The sequence below is a fragment of the Macaca thibetana genome, chromosome X (assembly GCF_024542745.1).
Source record: "Macaca thibetana thibetana isolate TM-01 chromosome X, ASM2454274v1, whole genome shotgun sequence".
NCBI classification, from domain to species: domain Eukaryota; kingdom Metazoa; phylum Chordata; class Mammalia; order Primates; family Cercopithecidae; genus Macaca; species Macaca thibetana.
In genome coordinates, this window is record NC_065598.1 from 113,968,183 (window position 1) to 113,992,882 (window position 24,700).

General features: G+C 42.3%; 2 long non-coding RNA genes across 2 annotated transcripts; both read left to right on the forward strand.

Moving 5' to 3' along the window:
• The first annotated feature begins 237 nt into the window (after positions 1-237).
• LOC126946141 (uncharacterized) lies at positions 238-2,222 on the forward strand. Its single transcript, XR_007722589.1, has 3 exons — positions 238-384; positions 1,041-1,155; positions 2,151-2,222. It is a non-coding gene; the product is annotated as an uncharacterized LOC126946141 (long non-coding RNA).
• Positions 2,223-2,893: 671 nt separating this feature from the next.
• LOC126946143 (uncharacterized) lies at positions 2,894-24,585 on the forward strand. Its single transcript, XR_007722591.1, has 3 exons — positions 2,894-3,025; positions 10,011-10,102; positions 24,493-24,585. It is a non-coding gene; the product is annotated as an uncharacterized LOC126946143 (long non-coding RNA).
• The last annotated feature ends 115 nt before the right edge of the window (positions 24,586-24,700 follow it).

Consider the following 24,700-nt stretch of genomic DNA (forward strand, 5'->3'; position numbering starts at 1 on the left):
AAGATGAAATGGTGGAGGTCATTAACTGAAAAGGGCAGTTGTAAAACATTTTGTACAGTATTTCATTTTTGGAAGAAAATGCATATATGTATTACATATACTTAGAATATCTGAAAAGCTATATACTAAGCTGTTAACAGTGGTGATTTCTGTGTGATGGGAACACAATGTTCTATTTAGTTATTTTTGCTTTCGAATTTTTCACAATGAATATATACTGTTTTTGTAAAAATAAAAGATTATTTCTAATTTAAAAAATAATCTCTCTTTTCACAAAGCTTATAGCTAATGCCTCCTGTAAGTATTCATATTGCCAATTTGTCACTTTTTTTTTTTTCAGGGCAGGAAAACATCTAAGAATGGAGGCTCCCCCTTCCCTCGCAGGTAACAAAGCATCAGGGTGATCTCTGTAAAACAGCTACTGAATGTAAACTGATGCTACTTGCCTTCCTCTGGGACTTTTACTGATAAGTAGAGCTTTCATAGTCTTCCCAATTTCAGACAACTCGAGATTGAATTAATTCCTTCCTTCCTTCCTTCCTTCCTTCCTTCCTTCCTTCCTTCCTTCCTTCTTTCTTTCTTTCTTTTCTTTTTTCTTGTTTTTGACAGAGTCTTGCTCTGTCACCCAAGCTAGAGTGCAGTGGCACGATCTCGGCTCACTACAACCTCCACTTCCTGGGTTCAAGCGATTCTCCTGCCTCAGCCTCCCGAGTAGCTGGGATTATAGGCACCCACCATCGTGCCCGGATAATTTTTGTATTTTTAGTAGAGATGGGGTTTCACCATGTTGGCCAGGCTGGTCTTGAACTCCTGACCTCAGGTGATCCGCCTGCCTTGGCCTCCCAAAGTGTTGGAATTACAGATATGAGCCACTGCACCTGGCCTATATTGGATTTCTTATCTTGCAAAGCCAAGGTGAAGTCCAGACCCTGAAAAAGAAAATGTATCAAGATAAACGCTGCCTTGTGAGCCCTATCGATAGTCCTATCAATAGCTTTCTAATAATGGAGGATTTCAAATGAGATGGGTTTTGTTTTTAGGGTGACCAGCAATTAAAAAGAAGTACTAGAGAGGCAAATATTGGCAGTATACATCTAAGCACTGGTCAGAAAAGAAGGAACCCAACCCAAGAACTTGCCCAATCTGATACTGGAGGTAGGTGTATCTCTGTTGCATCCATGAACACATTGGGCTACCAAAGCCCGATGTGATTAAGCATTTGAATCATGTAACTGCTTCTCTTATTGGTAGGCCAGGAGTCAGCAAACTTCAGCATGTGGACCAAATCTGGTCTGCCATCTATTTTTGTAAATAAAGTTTTATTGTTTATTTGTTTATATATTGTCTATCACTGCTATTACCCTGTGATGGAAGAGTTGAGTAGTTGTGACAGATACTGTATATGACCTACAAAGCCACAAATATTTACTATCTGTCCATTCATTCATTCATTCATTCATTTATTCATTAATGAGACAAGGTCTCACTCTATCACCCAGGCTGGAGTGCAGTGGAGTGATCACGGCTCACTGCAGCCTCGAACTCCTGGGCTCAAGCAATCTACCCACCTCATCCTCCCAAGTAGCTGGGACTACAAGTGCACCCCCCCATGCTCAGCTAATTTTTAAATATTTTGTAGGGATGGGGTCTTACTGTGTTGCCCAGGTCGGTCTTGAACTCCTGGGCTCAAGCGATCCACCCGCCTCAGCCTCCCAAAGTGCTGGGATTACAGGCATGAGCCACCATGCCCAGCCTATATGGCCCTTTAAATAAAAAGTTTGTGGACCCCTCCTCTAGATTCACCAGAAAACTGCCTCAGTAGGCATTACCATGGAAGAGAATAACCACTTGCAGTTATATTATTTTCTTTTTTTTTCCTATACATTTAAGTAGTGTTCCTTTCATCCAAGGGAAAATGAAGAAAGGGACTTTCTTTGGTCCCTGCCTGTGTTCACCTTTGCCAAGGACCTTTCTCTCAGGAATCCCTCTCTGCTCTTTTCAAGGAGGGTTTCAGGTTCTGTGTTATCACCCAAATTGTGACCTTTATAAAGCCCCACTGGTCTGCTTGGAATTTCACATGATGTGCCCTTCTCTAGATTTAGGTCTTTACATATAGTACTCGCTTATTTAAATTTTATTTGTCTTTCAAGGTGCCGCTTAAGAACCACTCCCTCCAAGATGCTTTCCTGGATTTCCTCAGCCTAAAGTAATCCCTCTTTTTTTTTTTTTTTTTTTTTTTTGAGATGGAGTCTCGCTCTGTCCCCAGGCTGGAGTGCAGTGGCCGCATCTCAGCTCACTGCAAGCTCCGCCTCCCGGGTCTACGCCATTCTCCTGCCTCAGCCTCACGAGTAGCTGGGACTACAGGCGCCCGCCACCTCACCCGGCTAGTTTTTTGTATTTTTTAGTAGAGACGGGGTTTCACCGTATTAGCCAGGCTGGTCTCGATCTCCTGACCTTGTGATCCGCCCGTCTCGGCCTCCCAAAGTGCTGGGATTACAGGCTTGAGCCACCGCGCCCGGCCTAATCCCTCTTTTTCCTGAGTGAGTCATATCTTTTAGTTTATTCGTCTTGTTTGGCTCATATTCACTGATTTACATCCATACTCATTGCTTTGTGCTTATTTGTATTCGTGAGTTACATTCTCTACCAGATTTTAAATTCCTTGAGGGTAGGTACCTATGTTGTTCAACTTTTTTTTTTGAGACAGATTCTCGTTCTGTTGCCCAGGCTGGAGTGCAGTGCACGATCTCAGCTCACTGCAACCTTCACTCCCCGGGTTCAAGCAATTCTCATGCCTCAGCCTCCCGAGTAGCTGGGATTATGGGTACATGTCACCACACCTGGCTAATTTTTTTTTTTTTATAGCAGTTTCTTCATGTTGGCCAGGCTGGTCTCCAACTCATGACCTCAAGTGATCTGCCCGCCTCGGCCTCCCAAGATGCTGGGATTACAGGCGTGAGCCACTGTGCCTGGCCTGTTGTTCAACTTTAAATAAATAAAAGAGGTTCAACAATAAAATAAATTGGTAAGTTCCCCCATGTACTTCAGATCTAATCTTTAGTTCTCCAGTGTTTCCACTGAGGATTTTTCCTGTGAAATGCTGGAGTCACTTCCTTTGTCCCCAGTGATCTTTGTAATTTCAAGCACCAGGCTTTGATTTTCTATTCCATTGCTTTGGTGGAGTTACTTCCACTAGGGGGAGCTCCTTACTTTGCTATATAGTCAATTTCTTTCTCTTTAGGAGACAAAAGAATGGAGACTTCCTCAGACAAAATGTCAAAACAATGGTAGGAAGTAGAAACTAAAAACATCTCCTGGGGCTTGACTAGGTCTCAGCACTAGCTTGCTCCTCAAATGCCATTTCACTTGTCATATTGCGTTTTGGTATAATTCTGGCCCATGTGTCAAGATTTCCCCCTACTCAATCTACTTCATTCATTCCATTTACAAATACATATTGAGTGCGTACTTTGTGTCAGGTATTGCTGTAGATGCTGGGGCTTCATCTGTGAATAAAACAGACCAAGTCCCTGACTTTATGGAGCTTATATTCACATATGGGCAGCGGACAATAAGTGAGATGAATAAAGAAAATATACAGTCTATTAGATAGGGATAAATATAAAAGAAAAAAGCAATCCAGCATCTTGTAGGCTAGTGTAAGAATTTTGAATGTGATGGGAAGCACTGGGAAATTTTGAGTAGGGGAGTGATGTGATCTGACTTATATTTTATAAGGATTGCTGTGATTGCTTTGTGGAAAGTAAATTTAAGGGGGCAAGCTTGGGTCAGGGGAGGACAGTGGACTTGGGGAGAAGTTGTTGAATTTTGGATACATTTTGAAGGTACAGCCAACTGGATTTGCTAACAGATCAGATGTAGGATGTAAGAGGAATCAAGGAAAGCAGGGTCACCATATGGCATAACACTAATAGCAGTGACAAAAAAGTGTCTAGTGCCCCCTGGAGTTCTGTAATATAGCATCTCTGTCCAAGATGATGCCAAGGCTTTTGGCCTGAATGGTCGGAAAGATAGAGTTGCCACTAACTGTAATGGTGAAGACTGTCAGATGAACAGGGTTGGGAGTGTGTATTGGAAGCTCAATTTTGGATATGTTTAATTTGAGCTGCCAATTAGACATCTAAGTGAGGGTGTTGCATAAGCTGTGGGATGTATGAGCCTGGCCTTCAGGGGAGTGGCCCGGGCCAGAGATAAAAATTTTTGAGTCATAGACATCTACATAGTATTTAAGGTATGATACAGATGAAATCACCAAGGAGTGAGAAGAGTTAAAGAGAAGGAGACCGAGGACCAAGCCCTGAGGCATCTCAACATTTAGAGTTTAGGAACGTAAAGAGGAACAAACAATGGAGGCTAAGAAAAACTGGCCAGAAGGTAGAAGGCAAACCAGAAGACAGTGGTATCCTGGAAGCCAAGTGAAGAAGGTACTTCAAGGAAGAGAGAATGATCAACTGTGAAAAATACTTCTGGTTGGCCAAGTAAGATTAGGTCTGGGAATTTTTGGTAGAATTTAACAACATAGAGGTCACTAGTAGCCTTGATAAAAGCTGTTTCAGTGGACAAAAGCTTGATTAGAATGGTTCAAAAGGGAAAGAGAAGAGAAACATTGTAGACAGGGAGTATAGACAAATCTTTTGAAGATTTTTGTTTTAAAGGTGAGCAGAGAAATGAGTCAGTAACTCAAATAGTATGTGGGGTCAAGAGAGGGTGTTTTGAGTGGGAGAAATAATTGCAGATTTGCTCCAGGAGTACTTAGCGAGAGTTGAGTTCACTTGTACTTATTCACCTGCATTTCTTGGGGATAGCACCCAGTAATCCTCGGGGAAGGTAGCAATCACAGGACGGGATGTTGCCAATAGGTTTGAGTGGAATGAACTCTAAGGGGAACCCATGGATGCCCTTTAATACAACTGAATTCAGAACCTCTGCAGTTAACAGAGCAGAGAGTATCTTCATGTATGGAAAAATTGGGGCTGTGAGGTCCAGCTATCCCTCTCACCCACATGGTGATTCCAGCCTCCTTTGCCAACCTTGAAAGATCTGGCCTCAAGTTACACTAAAGAGAGTCTGAGGGTCTCCTTCCAGAAACATTATCTATTGTATGGAAGGGAGGGGAAAAGAAGTTCTTACAGGTGCTGTGAAGCTGACTAAAACTCCAGGGAGCGTTTCAACTAAGTGAGAAACTTGACATAAATTTTCTGGCCACAGATTCACTGGTCATTTCCCTGTTCCTTGGTGAGAAGTGGCCTCAGCAGTAGAAGACAGTTTAGTGCTGGGCTTGCTTCTTAGCTTTGTACTTTAGTAGTGGTGGCTTTGGAGACACATACAAGTTTTACTGGTCTCCATGTAGCGTTTTGGTTTGAATTTTTTAAAATTATTTTTATGTTTTTGAGATACAGTGTCGCTCTGTCACCCAGGCTGGAATGCAGTGGTGTGATCTTGGCTCGCTGCAACCTCCCCCTCCTGGGTTCAAGCAGTTCTCCTGCCTCAGCTTCCCGAGTAGCTGGGACTACAGGCACCTGCTACCACGCCTGGCTAAATTTTGTATTTTTAGTAGAGACGGGATTTCACCATGTTGGCCAGGCTGGTCTCGAACTCCTGACCTCAAGTGACCTGCCTGCCTCAGCCTCCCAAAGTGCTGGGATTACAGGCATGAGCCACTGTGCCTGGCCTGAATTTCTTTCCTATTCTCATACTTCAAGGCCCAGATCATATGTTACCTGCTCTACAGAGCCTTCTTTGAGCTCCCTCTGGCAAAAGTCATCATTTCCTCTCTGCATCTATAGTATTTTTTTCTCTTGCTTTCTCTTAGCACATATCACATTGTGTTATGGTTGTGTGGTTATAAACTGATGAGGCAGTAGAGTATAATGATGAGAGCATGGGTTCTGGAGCTAGGCTGCTTATATTCAAATGGTGGCTCTTGCAACTTGATTAACCTTCCTGAGTCTCAGTTTCTTATCTGTCTCATCTCAGTTTAATAATAACAATATGACTGGGGTCTCATAATAGGGATTTTGTAAAGATTAACGAGACTAACAATGTGAAGTACTTAGAACAGTGCCCAGCTTACTATTAAGCACTTACTTAACAGTGAGTGCTTAGTGACCGTTCATTGTTTCTCTTCTTATTGAGGAATAGGACCATATTTTTTCTCTTTGTACCACTAATGCTTAGCACTGGGCTTGGCAGAGAGTACTGGATATCTACTTAATCAATTTTTGTGTGAATAAACCAGGTTTCTAAATGAAACCAATTTCAGTTCTTATTTAATAGTTTCATAGGTATATAGCCCTTTTATGAGATCACTCATTCATTCCTGTGTGCCACTCTGTGTAGTAGTTAAGAATGGAGGTTCTGGAGCCTGATCACCTAGTTTGTATTGTTGCTTTGCCAGTTATTGGCTGGATGAGGTTAGGCATGATATTTAACATCTCAGTGCCTCAGCTCTCTCACCTGGAAAATGAGGAGAAATACAGGATATTAAACATAGAGTTTCTGAACACTCAAAAGTTAACTATCAGTATTATTCATCTTATCAGCAATTAAACAACTTAATGAACACCTACAATGTTCCAGTCATTGTGCTAACAACGGGGATGCAGAGATGAAAAAGGCTTGGTCCCTGCTCTCAGAAATCCTATAAGCTAGTGAAGGAAAGAAATGCGATCAAATCAGTATGTATGCAGCCTAGCAGAAGAAGGGATCAATTTAACAGGCGGGAACAGGAACAGGAACAGGAAAAGGCAGGGTAGTAAGACTTTATAGAGGAGGGAAATCCAGAGCTTCGTATCTGTGAGTTGGCAGGCCTGGGATATTAATGTCAAGTACACATTGAAATCTCTTTTATGGTTCATCAGAGATGAGTTTCATAACAGATTTCTCCCATCAGATTTTCTTTTTTGTTTGTTTGTTTTTGTTTCACTGAAAGCATTTACCTGGAAGATGTTCTTAATAGGACCACTTAACAACCCTCCAGACAGTGATGATCCCCTGTCCTCACTTGGAAACACGGTGACTGTACTGCCGTGCGGCTCCTCGTTCTCACCTTGCCTTCTGAGAGATCTGGCTGGTTGTAGGAGCATGATTACTGGATTCAACATTGCATCCAGACTTGAGAGTTCTGTGTTCATATCTGGTTTGAAAAAGAATTTTTGAATGACTTCTGTCTGTCCTGTTTGCATGGGAACAGAAACAGGGCTAATTGTTTCAGGGACCCCCAATCTGCTATTTAAATGAATATTATGATAAATGCATATAACCAAGACCAGTATGGATATTGCCTTCTAGTTAGGGGACCTAAGAAAACTTTTAATCCTTCTCAGAAAATATGGAATTATCATGTGAATAAATCTTGTCTGATGCCTAAAAAAGAAAGCCTCACCCTGGCCTGGAGCGGAGGCTCACGCCTGTATTCCCAGTACTTTGGGAGGCCGAGGTGGGTGAATCACAAGGTCAGGAGTTCAAGACCAGCCTGGCCAAGATGGTGAAACCCCATCTCTACTAAAAATACAAAAAAAAAATTAGCCAGGCGTGGTGGTGGGCACTTGTAATCCCAGCTACTCGGGAGGCTGAAGTAGAGAAGTGCTTGAACACGGGAGGCGGAGGTTGCAGTGAGCCGAGATCACGCCACTGCACTCCAGCCTGGGCGACAAAGCAAGACTCCATCTTAAAAAAAAAAAAAAAAAAAAAAAGTCTCACCCTGCATTTTGAATCCCAGAGAACCTGTTCTGGGCCAACAATGCACCACCAGCCTTTCCCAAGTGCACCAAACATAGTTTTGAATAGTTTTCCTTGGACAAAGCTCCTCTTTCCTTTTGAACTTCAGCCAGAGAGCCCTCACAGGCAGAAGACTAAATTTCAGATGCTTCTGTCTTGCCCTCTCCCTCCCTCTCAATAAATTTTCAGGAAAAGTTGGCATTTAGATTCTTTTCCCACCCTAACAATCAGGCAGGAAAGAAGTAGAGAAAATAGCATATGTTCTAAGCAAAGGCCGGGGTCCCCTTTCTAGCTCGCCCTTTTAATAGAGGCCTCTCAGAGATGGTGGGACTGGAGCTACAATTAAATTATTGAGATCAAAGACAGGGTGCAGATAGATAAAAATCTTAATGTCTTTTGTCTCTCAGAAAACCAATAAAGCCATTGAAGCTTGTCTAGTTCCCCCAAGTAGTTAATGAGAACAATAGAATTTTGAGTTCCTGGTGTTCCTTTGGAGCTGATTTTGGCAGATGACAAGCGGTTTGTAAAAGGGCTTATTATTCGAGTAGAGCTTTGGCTGCCTGACTTTTAAGGTTGATTATTTGTTTTGCATGTTGTATAACAGGAGTGTTGGGCAATGCTCAGAAGAGGTTTTCGGGGTCAGAGATGTAAGGACTTCTCTGACTGTCTTCTCCCAACAGAACTAGATTCCAGCTGCGGAGCAAGAGGCAAGCTTGTACACAGGACCCAAGCCATGGCTTTTGGATAGCCCCTTATCAGCAGACAGGCCTTTTCACTGGTTTCTTTAGGGGGAGAATATATCAAAATTTCTATCAAGTCAGTAACCCAAGAAAAATATTTCTCTGTGTATGTAAGTTTACAAATTTTCATTGGTGATGTGACCTGCTTTTTAAAGAAACATTTTTAAAGACATAGTTTGGTCTTTTCCAATAAGCAGTTGTATATGGGGTCACTGTCAGCTCAGTAAGTAGATGCTCTGAAAGGTAGAGCCTTCAACTGGTTGTAGTGAAAAACATTTAAAAGAAGTCTTCCCTCATTGGTGAAGAGTGCCAAGTGGAAGTGGTCCCAGCCCTTTCGTTTTCAAGGTTTTAAGTGTTGTGCTTCCTGGCCAGGTACAGTGGCTCACACCTGTAATCCCAGAGCTTTGGGAGGCTGAGGCAGGTGGATCATTTGAGGTCAGGAGTTCGAGTCCAGCCTGGACAACATGGCGAAACCCTGTCTCTACCAAAAATACAAAAAAAAAAATTAGCCAGGCATGGTGGTGCGCACCTGTAATCCCAGCTACTGGGGAAGCTAAGGCAGGAAAATCTCTTGAGCCCAGGGGATGGAGATTACAGTGAATGGAGATCGTGCCACTGTACTCCAGCCTGGGTGACAGAGTGAGACTCTGTCTCAACAAATAAAAATAAAAAAATAAATGAAGTGTTGTGCTTCCTATCTTATACTGGACCTGCTGGCTCACCGAGACATAGAGAGAGGCAAATATTAGACATTTTAGAGACAGTGAATGAAGGAGGTTCCTCTCCCTCCTATTCTAAACTTTAAAAATACACTGAGCCAGGGCCTACAAGAAATTGAGACTTTTTTTTTTTTTTTTTTTTTTTTTTTGAGATGGAATCTTGCCATGTCACGGAAGCTGGACTTGAATTTCTGGGCTCAAGCAATCCTCCTGCTTCAGCCTCCCAGGTAGCTGGGACTACAGGTGCTTGCCACTATCAGATGTCTTTGATAAGCAGAAACTTAGTTGTGTCTCCTTTTTTGTTTGTTTTTTTAAATGGGAACCTAATATATGAGGGAGTTCTGTGTATAAAGGCTATAAGCTAGCATTTGTGTCCAGTGCCGTCAGTAAAATGGGAAGTGGCAGAAGGAGATGATAGGTACCTAGGAAGAGATTTCATGAGCTATTCAATAAGTTTTGGATGCTTTTTGATATTTGGAAGATGTGTGTCCTTAGGAGAGATGGCCTCTACACTTGAAGTTACTAATTCATGGCAAACCATTCTCCTTCAAAGACAACGTTTTGTTGAAGAGAGTCTTGGGAAACATGAAATCTGATCATCCTGGTAGAGTTTGTGTCTCTAAAAGGAACTATACATTGTGGGTGTGAGTAGCTTAATTTCTTGCACTAAAGTCTTTGGCATCCTAAATGAACACTGCTTTGGTGCCTGTATTAGTCAGGATAGGCAAGACCGATACAGAAAATAACAGAGGTTTATTTGTTGCTCACATAATGTTTGATATAGACTGGTTGGCCTTCTTCTATCTTGTAGCTATGCCGTCTGGAACAGATGACTTCCAAGGACACCGTAGCAAAGAAAAAGAGAACCGGAAGCCCATGTGCCTTAATCGCCTCATCCCAGAGGTAACACAGAACTTCTGCATACATTTCATTGGCAGGAACTAATCACCTAGCCCCAATTTAACCACAAGGAAGACTGGGATATGTAGAGGCATACCTAGTAGATTTCATGTCTATTAACAGTCTCTGCTATACCCCCTCAGTACCAACTGACCACTAACTTCCCACCCCACTCACCAGGAATGTATAGCTGCTGCTAATTTTTCGAATTCAGTAAGAGACTGGATTGTGAATATTAGACCACCTCTTCAGTCTAACAGACAGTGCTTGTTTTACCTAAGGCAAGGAGGCAGCACAGGCAGTACTCACTTGTTTGTCAGTTACAGTCCTTTTCCTTTCCCTCTCTCATTACTCACCGTAAAACACACATTGTCCCTTCTACTTCTGTCCCAAGCGTCACACTCATAAGAACATAAGAAGTGCCCCCAGATCAAACAGGAGTGCTTGAATAGAAAGTGAGATATTTCTTCTTTATGAGGTTGACCTTATAAGGCTGAGGCAGGTTGTGCCTAATTATGTAGGGACCCTAATGTCTCATGGTTGTGTCACCATAAATTAATTAATGATTAACCCTCTAACAAGGCTAAGTGAACAGAATTCCCCAGTGTCCTGAGAGAAGGAAAGTTAATGTGGTCTTTCTCCCAAGAAGAGGATAACCAGTGGATCCTTTTCCAGATTTCTCACTAGAAGTAAAGACCAAATTTCCAGAAGGAACCTGGGAGATAAAAAGTGGTTGGCTGCTCCTGACCTGACTCATAGTGTTTAACTGAACCATACTACTAGTGTATACTAGTGTGTGTGTATGTACATGCACACACACATTCACACACAATCCTATGGTATTTGGTGACTTTGGATGCCCAGCTCTTGTAACAATTTCCTGCTGTCATTCTTTTTCCTTTGAATCTCAGGGGTGAGCAAACTAAAGAAATACTATCATCTTACTGCCTTTAGTGTCTTCCTTAGAAAAGGAGTGGCTGGAGTCAGTGTAGATCAACCCAAGTAGTGCAAATCTGCCAGAATTGCAGCTCAGCTTCCTTACCTCCAACATGTGTACCTTTCTGAAGGGTAGGCTGTTAAGCCAGACATAGGTAAGTTATCCACTCTGTGCATAACTGTCTGGCTTGGCTTAGAAGCATGAAAGGGGCAGAAATGTAAGATGGGTAAAGGAGGGCTGCATCTGAAATAGGGCCATGATGATTAGTTCTCCCTTTCCTTCCTTTGGCTTCATTGCTATATTCCATGTGGGTCTTGATATCTTGAGACTGGATGCGATACCCAAATAGTCAGTCCTTGAATGTAAATCATATCCTTGTACAGAATCACTGCCAAACTCAGTATGGTTAAAAGATTTTTAACACCCAGCTGCAGCATTCACTCTGGTTGGAATTGGCCATTTAAATTTATTTCACATATGTAAGTATCATATCCTTTATAATGCATTCTTAATTGTTGCTCGGTTCTTCCAGATTGAATTCCTTTGAAAAATTCCTTATGTAATCTTTTAATTCTAGTTGGAAAACATCACTTGACAGTTGCTGTTTATACAGGCATGCCTCGTTTTATTGTGCCTGGCTTTATTGTACTTTGCAGATACTGTGTTTTTCACAAATGGAAGGTTTGTGGCAACTCTGTATTGAGCAAGTCTGTTGGCATCATTTTCTCAACAGCATGTGCTAACTTTGTCTCTGTCTCACATTTTGGTAATTCTCTCAATGTTTCAAACTTTTTCATTATGATTATATCTGTTATGTGGAGCTGTGATCAGTGATCTTTGATGTTACCATTATACTTGTTTTGGTGTGCCACAAACTGTGCCCAGATAAGACAGTGAACTTAATTGATAAATGTTTTATGTGTTCAGACTGTTCCACTGACTGGCCCTTCTCCAAACTCTCTCCCTCTCCTTGGGCCTCCCTATTCCCTGAAATATAACAATATTGATATTAAGCCAAGTAATAGCCCTACAATGATTTCTAAGTGTTTAAGTGAAAGGAGAGACACATATCTTTCACCTTAAATCAAAAGCTAGAAATGACTAAGCTAGGTGAGGAAGGCACGTCAAAAGCCCAGCGAGGCCTCTTGTGCCAGTTAGCCAAGTTGTGAATGCAAAGGAAAAGTTGTTGAAGAAATTAAAGTGCTATTCCAATGAGCATGTGAATGATAAGAAAGCAAACAGCCTTATTGCCGATATGGAGAAAGTTTTAGTGGTCTGGATAGAAGATCAAATGTTTTCTTAAGTCACGATATTCCCTTAAACCAAAGCCTGCCTAATCCAGAACTAGGCCCTAACTTTCTTCAATTCTATAAAGGCTGAGAGAGATGAGGAAACTGCAGAAGAAAATTGTGAAGCTAGCAGAGGTTGGTTCATGAGCTTTAAGGAAAGAAGCTGTCTCCATAATACAAAAGTGCAAAGATCTGCAAGTGCTGATGGAGAAGCTGCAGCAAGTTATCCAGAAGATTAACTAAGATAATTGATAAGAATAGCTGCACTAAACAACAGATTTTCCATGTAGACAAAACAGCCTTATATTAGAAGAAGATGACATCTAGGTGTTTTTTTTTTTGAGACAGAGTCTCGTTCTGTCGCCTAGGCTGGAGTACAGTGGGGCGATCTCAGCTCACTGCAACCTCTGCCTCCTGGGTTCAAGCAATTCTCCCCGAGTAGCTGGGATTACAGGTGCCCACCACCACGCCCAGCTATGTTTTGTATTTTTTAGCAGAGATGGGGTTTTACCATGTTGGCCAGGCTGGTCTTGAACTCCTGACCTCAAGTGATCTGCCTGCCTCAGCCTCCCAAAGTGCCGGGATTACAGGCGTGAGCCACCGTGCCCAGCCAGCATCTAGGATTTTAATAGCTGGAGAGGAGAAGTCAGTGCCTGGCTTCAAAGCTTCAAAGGACAGGCTGTCTCTTCTTTAGGAGCTAATGCAGCTGGTGACTTTAAATTGAAGCCAATATTCATTTATCATTCTGAAAATTCTAGGGTCCTTAAGAATTATGCCAAATTCTGCTTGTGTTCTATAAATGGAACAACAAAGCCTGGATGACAGCACATCTGTTTACAGCATGGTTTTCTGAATATGTTAAGCCCACTGTAGAGACCTACTGCTCAGAAAAAAAGATTCCTTTCAAAATATTACTGCTCATTAACAATGCACTTAGTCACCCAAGAGCTCTGATGGCTATGTACAAGGAAATTAACGTTGTTTTCATGTCTGCTAACACAGCATCCATTCTGTAGCAGATGAATTAAGGAGTAATTTAGACTTTCAAGTCCTATTTTTTTAAAAAATACATTTTGTAAGGCTACCATAGAGCTATTCCTTTGACAGATCTGGGCAAAGGAAATTGAAAACCTTATGGAAAGGATTCACCATTCTAAATGCCATTAAGAACACTCGTGATAAACAGGAGGAGGTCAAAATACCAACATGGCCTGTAATCCCAGCACTTTGGGAGGCCAAGGCGGGTGAGTCACTTGAGGTCAGGAGTTCAAGACCAGCCTGGCCAACATGCTGAAATCCTGTCTCTATTAAAAATATAAAAAATTAACCGGGTGTGGTGGTGGGCGCTTGTAATCCCAGTTACTTGGAAGACTGAGGCAGGAGAATCTCTTGAACCCAGAAGGTGGAAGTTGCAGTGAGCTGGGATTGTGCCACTGCACTCCAGCCTGGATGACGGAGTGAGACTCCATCTCAAAAAAACAAAACAAAACAAAAGACAGAGCAAAAAACAAACCAAAAAAACCCCCACATTAACAGGAATTGGGAATAAGTTTGATATGGTTCAGATCTGTGTCCCCACCCAAATCTCATGTCAAATTGTAATCCCCAGTGTTGGAGCTGGGGCCTGGAGGAAGGTGGTTGGATAACGGGGGTGGTTTCTCATGGCTTAACACCATCCCCCTTAGTTGCTGTCATCACATTCTCGTGAGATCTGGTTGTTTAAAAGTGTGTATCACTTCTTCCCTGCTCTCTTTCTCCTACTCTGGCCATCTGAAATTACTTGCTCTTCCTTCGCCTTCTGCCATGATTGGAAGCTTCCTGAGGCCTCCCCAGAGGCTGATGCTGCCATGCTTCCTACACAGCCTGCAGTACTGTGAGCCAAATAAACCTCTTTTCTTTATAAATTACCCAGTCTCAGGCATTTCTTTATAGCAATGCAAGAATGGACTAATACAAAGTTGATTCCAACCTTCATGGATGACTTTGAGGGGTTCAAGACTTCAGTGGAGGAAGTCACTGTAGATGTGGTGGAAATAGCAAGAGAACTAGAATTAGAAGTGAAGCCTGAAGATATGATTGAATTGCTGCAATCTTATAATAAAACTTGAACAGATGAGGTATTGCTTCTTATGGATGAGCAAAGAAAGTGGATTTTTGAGATGGAATTTACTCCTGGTGAAGATGCTGTGAACACTGTTGAAATGACAACAACAGTTGCTGCGAACACTGTTGAAATGACATAAACTTAGTTGATAAAGCAGTGGCAGGGTTTGAGAGGACTGACTCCAATTTTGAAAGAAGTTTCACTGTGAGTAAAATGCTATCAAATAGCATTGCATGCTATAAAGAAATCTTTTGGGCTGGGTGCGGTGGCTCACGCCTGTAATCCCAACACTTTGGGAAGCCGAGGTGGGCAGATCACGAGGTCAAGAGATCGAGACCATCCTGGCTAACATGGTGAAACCCTGTCTCTGTTAAAAATACAAAAAGATTAACTGGGCATGGTGGCGCATGCCTCTAGTCCCAGCTGAGGCAGGAGAATCAATTGAACCCGGGAGATGGAGGCTGCAGTGAGCCAAGATTGCACCATTGCACCCTAGCCTAGTGACAGAGTGAGATTCTGTCTAAAAAAATAAAATAAAATAAAATAAAATAAAATAAAATAAATAATCTTTTGGGCCAGTCGTGGTGGCTCATGCCTGTAATCCTAGCACTCTGGGAGGTTGAGATGGGCAGATTGCCTGAGCTCAGGAGTTCCAGACCAGCCTGGGCAACACAGCGAAACCCCATCTCTATTAAAATACAAAAATCAGCTGGGTGTGGTGGCGGGCGCCTGTAATCCCAGCTATTCAGGAGGCTGAGGCATAAGAATTGTGTGAACCGAGGAGGTGGAAGTTGCAGGGAGCTGAGATCCTGCCACTGTGCTCCAGCCTGTGAAACTCTATCTCAAAAAAAAAAAAAAAAAAAAAAAAAAAAAAAAAAAAAAAAAAAAGAAGGAAAGAAATCTTTTGGAAAGGGAGAGTCAATTGATGTGGCAAACCTCATTGTTGTCTTATTTTAAGAAATTGCCCCAGCCACCCTAACCTTCAGCAACCACCACCCTGATCAGGCAGGGGCCATCAACATCAGCAAAAAGATTATGACTTGCTGAAGGCTCAAATGACCATTAGTATTTTTTAGCAATAAAGTATCTTAAGTTAAGGCATGTTTATTGTTTTTATAGGCACAATGCTATTGCACAATTACTACACTATAGTATAGTGTAAACATGACTTTTATATGCACTAGGAAACCAAAAAAATTGTGTGACTCACTTTATTACGATATTCACTTTATTACAGTGGTCTGGAACCCAACCCACAATACCTTCAAGGTATACCTGTATTTCTGCTTTCTTTCCCAGTAACAAAATTTTAATTCTTCAATTTCACATTTTCCTGTCTTCCTCTTCCTCTTTTGATCCCTGCTGTTGGTTGCCACTTTCTTTGCTAAGTTTTCTTTCCTTTCCCAACATCAAATTCTAAGTTTTATTCCCTTTTCTGTATATTTAATTTCAGTCATTTTGTGCAATTTCTAGCAAAACTTTTAAGTGACTCAAGATATATAACTCTGAGCCAGTTAGAATTCCTTAGACTTATGTGATCCTTCCAAGGAGTTCAAAGAAATTCACCTTAAAAATTAAACTATTCTACTGTAGTACTTCATTTATCATCTTCAGATATCTGGAGACTAAGTAGGGGCGACTTTTACCCTTCCTATTTTAAGAATGGACAAATCGAGATTCAGAGATGATAAATAACTTTTCCATCATTATTATCCTGCTGGTTCTTTGATGTCCAGACCAAAGTGGTGAAATGATGACCTGTGAATTCTGCATTATTACCTCCTTGACTAAAACTGACACTGGGACAGGCTGAGGGAGATTGCTGTGCATTGTATGGGGGTGAATAATCTGGCAGAGGCAGAACTCTGTAGTTAGGCGTCCCTAAAAGGCAGGGACCCCAGCATCTAAACGATCCTCCTTTGATATCCTGTGTCTGGCTGGGCTTTTGGCATCTGGCCCAGCCCTCCCAGCGGAACCCTGTGGTAATCCTTGCCTACAGAGTATGGGGATGCAGTAAGTATTTAGCTGCCAAGAATGTTATAGACAATAGAAATAGAGAAGTTTCAAGTGTTCCTTCCTAAAGTAGCAAGTGACAGCTTAGGATGGGAGGGAGAATAGCCTTCTCTATAGCTTACCAAATGAGTTAGTGACTATGAAAGTGGTTTCTAAGTAGTAAAAATATGGAACACACGATGGTTATTGCTGTGACATTATAAATTACATGTGTTGTTTTCCCCCCAATGTTTGTAAGGAAGACCACAGAGATCTCAAGTATTGCTACAATCATGAGCTCAGCCTCCTGAGTATCTGGGATTACAGGTGCCCGCCACCAGGTCTAGCTAATTTTTGTATTTTTAGTAGAGACAGGGATTTGTCAGGTTGGCCAGGCTGGTCTCTAACTCCTGACCTCAGGTGATCCACCAGCCTCGGCCTCCCAAAGCCCTGGGAGTACAAGTGTGAGCCACCGCGCCCAACCAAAATCACATTTTCAATTTCCTCAACGCTTATAGTTCCCCTAGGTGCAATGCAGAGATGCTCCTCTGTGGAGGTTAGAGCAAATTCCCCAGGCTAGTGTTACCCCTGCTTTGTCAGCACTTATTTCTTTTTCTGAAAGAAGAATCTGGCGTGGCTTCATATTTATTCCTAATTGTTCTTCCCAATTTTCTGTCATTCAAAGCCCTCTGAGCTCTAGGGAGTTGAGTAGAGGACAGGGGAGCATGAGGCATGGCCTGATTCCAGGTTTATATTCCATAGCACAGCATTATCCCCAGGTCAGGCCTCTGGCACCCTCTGCTCTCTGAAAATCTGCTCCAAATCTGAATGGAAGAAACAGTCACAAACTCCCTCAAACACACAGAGGTAGCCTTACAGCGTTACAGGTCTGTTATTCTCCAGACCTTTTCTAGTGCCTTGTTTATAACATAGCTCTAAAGAGTCCTGTAATCTGGTTACCTAGGTGCACAGATTAGAAGCAACAGGCAGATATATTGCAGTGGGAGAGGGAGGGAAGAAGCTCAGACAAACTGATGGAGGAAGTGCTTGCTGAAGGCCTGAAATCCTGGGAGGAGACCGGAAAACAAAATAGCATAACGTAATGAAGGATGTGATTGTGATTACCCTGAGTAAGCTGGAAAAAGGTTCGAGTGGGCTGAGAAATCTGGCAAACATGTTATGTAAACATGTATATTTCACAAGTCATGATAATACTGTTTAAAATTTTTGGCATTTAAGGGATAAGTTTCCCTTATCTGTACAAATCCAATTGTTTCTAAGTCTGCCATAACCCACCGAAACCAGAATTATGAGTATTTCCTATAGCAACAATATAATGCTTTTTTATACTAAGGATTTGAAGCCCTGGTTTTGTGAGTGTGATTCAGGCATTGGGTAAGAATGTGATTGAAATGCTGAATTCATTCATTCCCTGATTTGGTACTCATATAGAAGTGTTAGCCAGGTGCAGTGGCTCATGCCTGTAATCCTAGCACTTTGGGAGGCCAAATTGGGCGGATTGCCTGCACTCAGGAGTTCAAGACCAGCCTGGGCAACATGGTGAAACTCCGTCTCTACTAAAATACAAAAAATTACCTGGGTGTGGTGGTGCACGCCTGTAGTCCCAGCTACTCAGGAGGCTGAGGCACGAGAATCGCTTGACCCTGAGAGGCAGAGAGGTTGTAGTGAGCTGAGATCGCACCACTGCACTCCAGCCTGGGTGACACAGCAAAACTCTGAGTCAAAAAAAAAAAAAAAGGCCGGGCGCGGTGGCTCAAGCCTGTAATCCCAGCACTTTGGGAGGCCGAGACGGGCGGATCACGAGGTCAGGAGAACAAAACCATCCTGGCTAACACGGTGAAACCCCGTCTCTATTAAGAAATACAAAAAACTAGCCGGGCGAGGTGGCGGGCGCCTGTAGTCCCAGCTACTCGGGAGGCTGAGGCCGGAGAATGGCGTGAACCCGGGAGGCGGAGCTTGCAGTGAGCTGAGATCCGGCCACTGCACTCCAGCCTGGGCGACAGAGCGAGACTCCGTCTCAAAAAAAAAAAAAAAAAAAAAAAAAAAAAGTGTCACATTTCAGCCTTCATTCAAGGCTCTCTCAACCGCCCTTAGGCTTTTCCTCACGTTTCTTTCATCGGCCCAGGAGTTGCCTTTGATCCTTCATGGAAGCCTGAGCTGTGGGGGAGTGCATCTCAGGACTGGAGGTCCCAAACAGGAAGTGACTTCAATCTTCAGGAAAGTCATTGCCTTGTTGTCACCTGGATTCACGATCAGTGTACCAATGAACTAACTAGCCCAGTGCATTCGTCACTGCTTCTGAGTCAAGCCTGGGCAGGGCACAGAGGCTGGTATACAGATTCTACTCTTGTGGTCTGTCCTGTTCGCAAGGCCATAAGCTTTCTGACCAGCTGCTGTGAACTGGCAGGCGCTGGGCGGGAGGTGATGCTGGTTGTGCCAGAGCTTTCTGGTGCTGTCATATGCTTCTACAATTACCTCCCTTCTTTTGCTTGTAGATTCATAGTTTGGCCACACATCTTTGCCAGCAGGAAAGTCTGTTTTATTCACTCCTCTCACTGATCCTCCCCCCAATCCCACTCCATGACAGAGAGTATGATTGACTTGGCTCAAAGCAAAGAAGCAGCAAGACTGCAGAGCCCATAAAGCAGTCAGAAACATGTCTCACTTAGCCCTTGTAATTGTGATGTCTTGGCTTGGCCTTTTGCCACCCTTCCCTGCCCTGGCCCTTAACATGCTTCACCGAGAGGTAGTTGCTAATTGGGAAATTTAGTGCATCCTTCTTTGAGGATGATTGTTGTGGCTATAGAACTACAAAATAGGGCTCTAAAATGTGGTAGAGTACTGGACTTAGAATCAGGAAGCCTGGTCCTGATTCTAATCAGATTCTGGTCCTGAGTCAGCTGTGGATTGCTGTGTGATCTTGGACAAATCTCTTCCTCATCTGCTGGAGGGGCAAGGGGACAATGGTTATACTAGTCAATCTCTGAGATCTAAGCATTAAATCTTCCATTTTCTTTCCTGTTCATACAGACAGAAATGTTTTGGTTCATTTCCTAGAATATCTTCTCTTTTTCTCTGTATCCATGTCTCTTTTCACCAGAACCTCTCTTTTGGTGAAGCAGTTATTCATCTATTTCATTTTAAAGCTGCCCTGGGAATATGGAAAGATTGCATAGAGGTGCCTAGGGTCTAGGAGTTTTTATTTTGAAACCGATGTATGGAATTCAAGATTAATAGAGTTATTGTAGTCCCATCTGGAATTTTAATCACTGAATCACAGGGAGAGCAGCCAAGCTAACCATCCATGATGCAGTTAGATTTGGAACTAGACATCTCAGCCTCAGTTCTCTCCTGCAAGTGACTGGGGTGGGAGCAGAAGGAATATGCTATCCCATCACCTCCCATCATTAGCACTGCCCAGAAAAAGCAGGGGAAAGACTGAAAAGGGTGTGGTAGCAAACTTGGACAAGGATACCAGACAAGTGGCAGACTTTATGAAATGCCCACTGTTTGGCAAATGAGCCAGGCATTGTGGGGCAGGGAGACTAAGGACAACTTTCTACAAACAAACCCTGCCTGTTCTTGCTTTTGGGCCTATATCAAGTTTTCTCCAATTGGCATGCCCTCCTTTTCCTCCTAGCTTATTCAAAGTCCTACCCATCCAGCAAACTCCACCTCTTCTATTTAAGTTCAGCAGACCTTTATTGAGGACCACCCAATTTTAAGACCCAGCCCTCTTTTAAGGATACAAAGATGAATAAAAACTTAGTGCCTGGCCTCGGGCTGACAGTAATATATTGTCCTGCTTGGGTCACTGTTGCTTCATGTATGTTTCTTTTTCCTCTGCAGCTAAACTGTAAGCTCTTGGAGGACAAATTGTGTTTTGAGGGGTCCCGCAATCACCCCAAGTTGGGTGATTTACTAGAAAGACTCATAAGACTCAATAGCAGGTTTTACTTACAGCTAAGGTTTATTACACCAAAGGATACAGAACAAAAGCTGCAGGAAAAATATGCATAGAGTAGGCACAGGTTTTCAAGTCCTTTCTTATCCAGGGCTGCACAGGAATACCTAACAAATTAACAGCAAACTACAGGGACACCTGTGAAATGTCTCTGTCTAGGAAAGCCCACCCAAGTCTCAGAGTCTCTGAGGACTTTTGCGAAATGACACTCAGGATCCCAACATCAAAACCAGGTACATCATGAATCTTGCAAAAACAATCCAGAGAAGTCCTGACAAGTAGATACAGCATACCCCATTGCTCTGGATGTATAAAATGACATCAAGACATCATCAATTGGTGACATAAAGAACATCTGAGGGCTGTATTCCCAGAGGTAGACCTAGGGGCAATCATAATTCTAGGCTCCCCTGGAGACGTGCAAGGACTGATCAATTAGAGCTTCTGTGTTAACCCTTTCTTCAACGCTGTGTCTTAGACATTTCATGCATCCCCTCAGAGTGCTTAGCAAAGACAGGTCCTCTTCTCTAAGCCCAAGACTCATATATTTCACTATCTCTTCTCGTGTTCATGCCCATAGACATCAGCACCTCAACATGTACAAATATGAACTAGATTTCCCCCCTTACCCCACTCTTCTCCATCTCAGTAACTGTCAACATCATTCACCCTGTTGCTCAAGCCCCCAAATCTTTGTGTTTTCCTTGATTCTCCTCTCCCCATCACCTCCCACAACCAATCAGGAATTTCTTTTGACTCTAACTTTGAAGCATATCCCAAATGTGATCTCTCATTCTCTCAGCCACCCTGGTGTAAACCATCATCATCTTTCATCTGGACCACTTGCCTCCTAAATGTTTCAATTTGTCTCCTCTATAGCCTGTTCTCCACTCACCACCAAGAGTGATCCTTCAAAATGTACATCAGACTATGTCGCTTCCAGCTACTCACAACCTCCAATTGCTTGTTAATATGCTTGGAATAAAACCGAAACATTTTACTCTCCTGCTCACTTATTGTGCTCTAGCCTGAGACCCAGTGAATGAGTATGTTTCCTTCTCACATGGCATTCCTTCTTCCAGGACTATTCTTCCTCTAACGCTTTAAATGCCTGGATCCTTTTCCTTTAAGTGTCACCTTCACTGTCAGCCCCTCATGGAGACTTTTTCTGGTCACCCTATCTAAGGTAGCCCTGCTCCTCTGCTCACCTGAAATCATAATTGTTTTTTTATGTGTTTGTTGTCACTCTATACTGACTAGACTATAAACTCATGAGAGAAGACCTTTGTCTCTCATTCATAATGATATCTTCAGCACCTAGCACTATGCCAAATTTAGAGTAGGCTTCCAATAAATATTTGTTAATGAATATCATAGGTTATTAATAAATATGTTTGATTACTTAAAAGTGAGGAACTGGCCTCTGCCCTTAAAAGGTTTATGTTCTACTGAAGAGTTGAGTAGGAAAGAAACCCAAAAGAGATGGAAAACCTTTCTGTGTTGTCCGGGATCCAACACAGGACATATCAACATTCTGGACAGCAGAAACCAACAAGCAACAGAGGGACCACATCAAACAGCTGGAATCTGTCCAGTTCAGCATTCTCTCTGGCAGGGGTTTCTGGGGGCTGTTTGAAGAGAGATACTAGAAGCTTGGAAATTTCATGTGGAAAGCAAGGATCGTGGAGAGTTGATGTCTTCTTTAGGGTAGTGGCAGTGGAGTTTTTGCCAGCGAAGCACCCACAGTATGGCTGCATCTTGTTTCTGGCCTCTTCACGGCCTCGCTTTATGGGTCTCCAAAGATCCTGCGGGTGGTCTAATACTGTTTAATAAATTTCCTTTCTGCTTAAACTAGTCAGAGTGGATTTTGCAGTTTGCAATTAAGAACTCAGACCTATCTAATAGGTTGAAAAACAAGGTTGAACTTCAGAATAATGACTTGTAACTGACATCTAACTTTGATAGAAAGTGTTAAAATTATACTGATGTTGGAGGCATTACTTCAAAACGGAACCAAAACATATAACCATATCAAAATGACATGCTAAGTTTGAGACAAAGCAATTTCTTTAGTCACATCCATGGGAAAAATTGTGTATGTTTTCATGTATCTGTAAAGCACTATTGTCAAAAATGAGCATTTTTAAGCATTTACTTCTTTAAGTTGATTGCTATTATAGCCTGGTGTAATTTTTATTACAAGTATATCGGCAACTAAGTGAAAAACACTTAAAATATCTTTAAAAGGCAAAACTAAACTATTACATTTAAGGTTACAACCTGAGTGATAAAACTATAATGAAATCAAGGAAGAGAGGAAGAGATTTCCATAGAAGTCAGCATAGTGGTTAATTTTAGGATTGGGATGGGACATGGGCCAGGCTTCTAAGGTAGCTAGCAAAGTTCTATTTCTTGACCTAGAAGTAAATATCTAAAAGTGTATTTACTTTATAATACTCTATTAAGATATGCAGTTTTCTATTATATCTTACAGTTAAAATGGTTAAAAATATGTATATCAACTACTCAAATGTGAATTATTTTTATGGAAATGTCCCCTGTATGTTTTCATTTCAGGATCCCTGAGGACTTTCTTATGGATTTTTGTCTATGGGAACTTGTGAATTACTGTATGAGCTTAACAGGAGAGTTAACTTAAAATGTTTATTGTCCCTTATGACTGGGCGCGGTGGCTCATGCCTGTCACCCCAGCACTTTGGGAGGCAGAGGCAAGCCAATCATCTGAGGCCAGGAGTTGGAGACCAGCCTGGCCAACATGGTGAAACCCTGTCTCTACTAAAAATGCAAAAATTAGCCAGGTGTGGTGGTACATGCCTGTAATCCCAGTTACTCGGGAGGCTGAGGCGGGAGAATCTCTCGAACCCGGGAGGCAGAGGTTGCAGTGAGCCGAGATCACATCACTGCACTCTAGCCTGGAAAAAAAAAAGAGTTTATTATCCCTTATAATCAAAGTTATACAGGTGAAAACAAGACACCATTATTCCCCATGAAATTGTCAAAGACGTTTTAAAAAGTGTTATTACTCAGTGTTGATAAAATGTTGATGAAACTCTGGAGAAGTGGATACTTATATGTGCCCTGCTGGAAGAAATGTAAGTGACTACAATCTCTCTCTTTTTTTTTTTTTTTTGGACAGAGGCTTGGCCTGTTGCCCAGGCTGGAGTGCAGTGGCGCAATCTTAGACCACTGCAACCTCCGCCTCCTGGGTTCAAATGATTCTCCTGGCTCAGCTTCCTGAGCAGCTGGGATTACAGATGCCTGCCACCATTCCCAGCTAATTTTTGTATTTTTTTTTTTTCAGTAGAGATGGGATTTCACCATGTTGGCCAGACTGGTCTTGAACTCCTGACCTCAGGTGATTCACCTGCCTCGGCCTCCCAAAGTGCTGGAATTACAGGTGTGAGCCACCTCACGCGGCCGACTACAACCTTTTCATAAAGCCATTTCAAAGTCTGTAACAAGGGCCTAAAAATGCTCTTTTTTTTTTTTCTTTTGAGATGGAGTCTTGCTCTGTCACCAGGCTGGAGTGCAGTGGCACAATCTTGGCTCACTGCAACCTCCGCCTCTTGGGTTCAAGTGATTCTCCTGCCTCAGCCTCCCAACTAGCTGGGACTACAGGCACGCACCACCAAGCCTAGATAATTTTTGTATTTTTAGTAGAGACAGGGTTTCACTATGTTGGCCAGGATGGTCTCCATTTCCTGACCTCGTGATCCACCCACCTTGGCTTCCCAAAGTGCTGGGATTACAAGCCTGAGCCACCACACCTGGGCCCAAAATGCTCATTTTTAGGAAACTTTAATCCAGTAAACCCAATCCTAGGAAGTTTATGTTAAAGAAACAGTCAGAGGTGTACAAGAAGATATATGTACAGGGATGTTTCTTGCAGTAGTTTTGTAATGGTGAAATTTTTGTAACAACATGAATGTTTAACCCTAGGGAAATGGTACAGTCACAAAACAAAATATTATACAGCCATCAATATGAGTAGTTTTGAATATGTACACATAGAATATAATAATGATGGTGATGACCAACATTTATTGATCACTCACTATTTTCCAGGGACTATGAAACCTCTTTACATGAATTCTCTCATCCTTGAGATAATACTGTGAGGTGGGTACTACGATTATTCTCATTTTGTAAATAACAAAACTGAGACTCAGAAAGTTTAAGTAACTTGCCCAAGGTAAATAAGTAAGGCTGAATACTCCAAATTTACTTAACGATTGTTAACCCTAGTAATCTTTAAGTGATGGGATTATAGTGA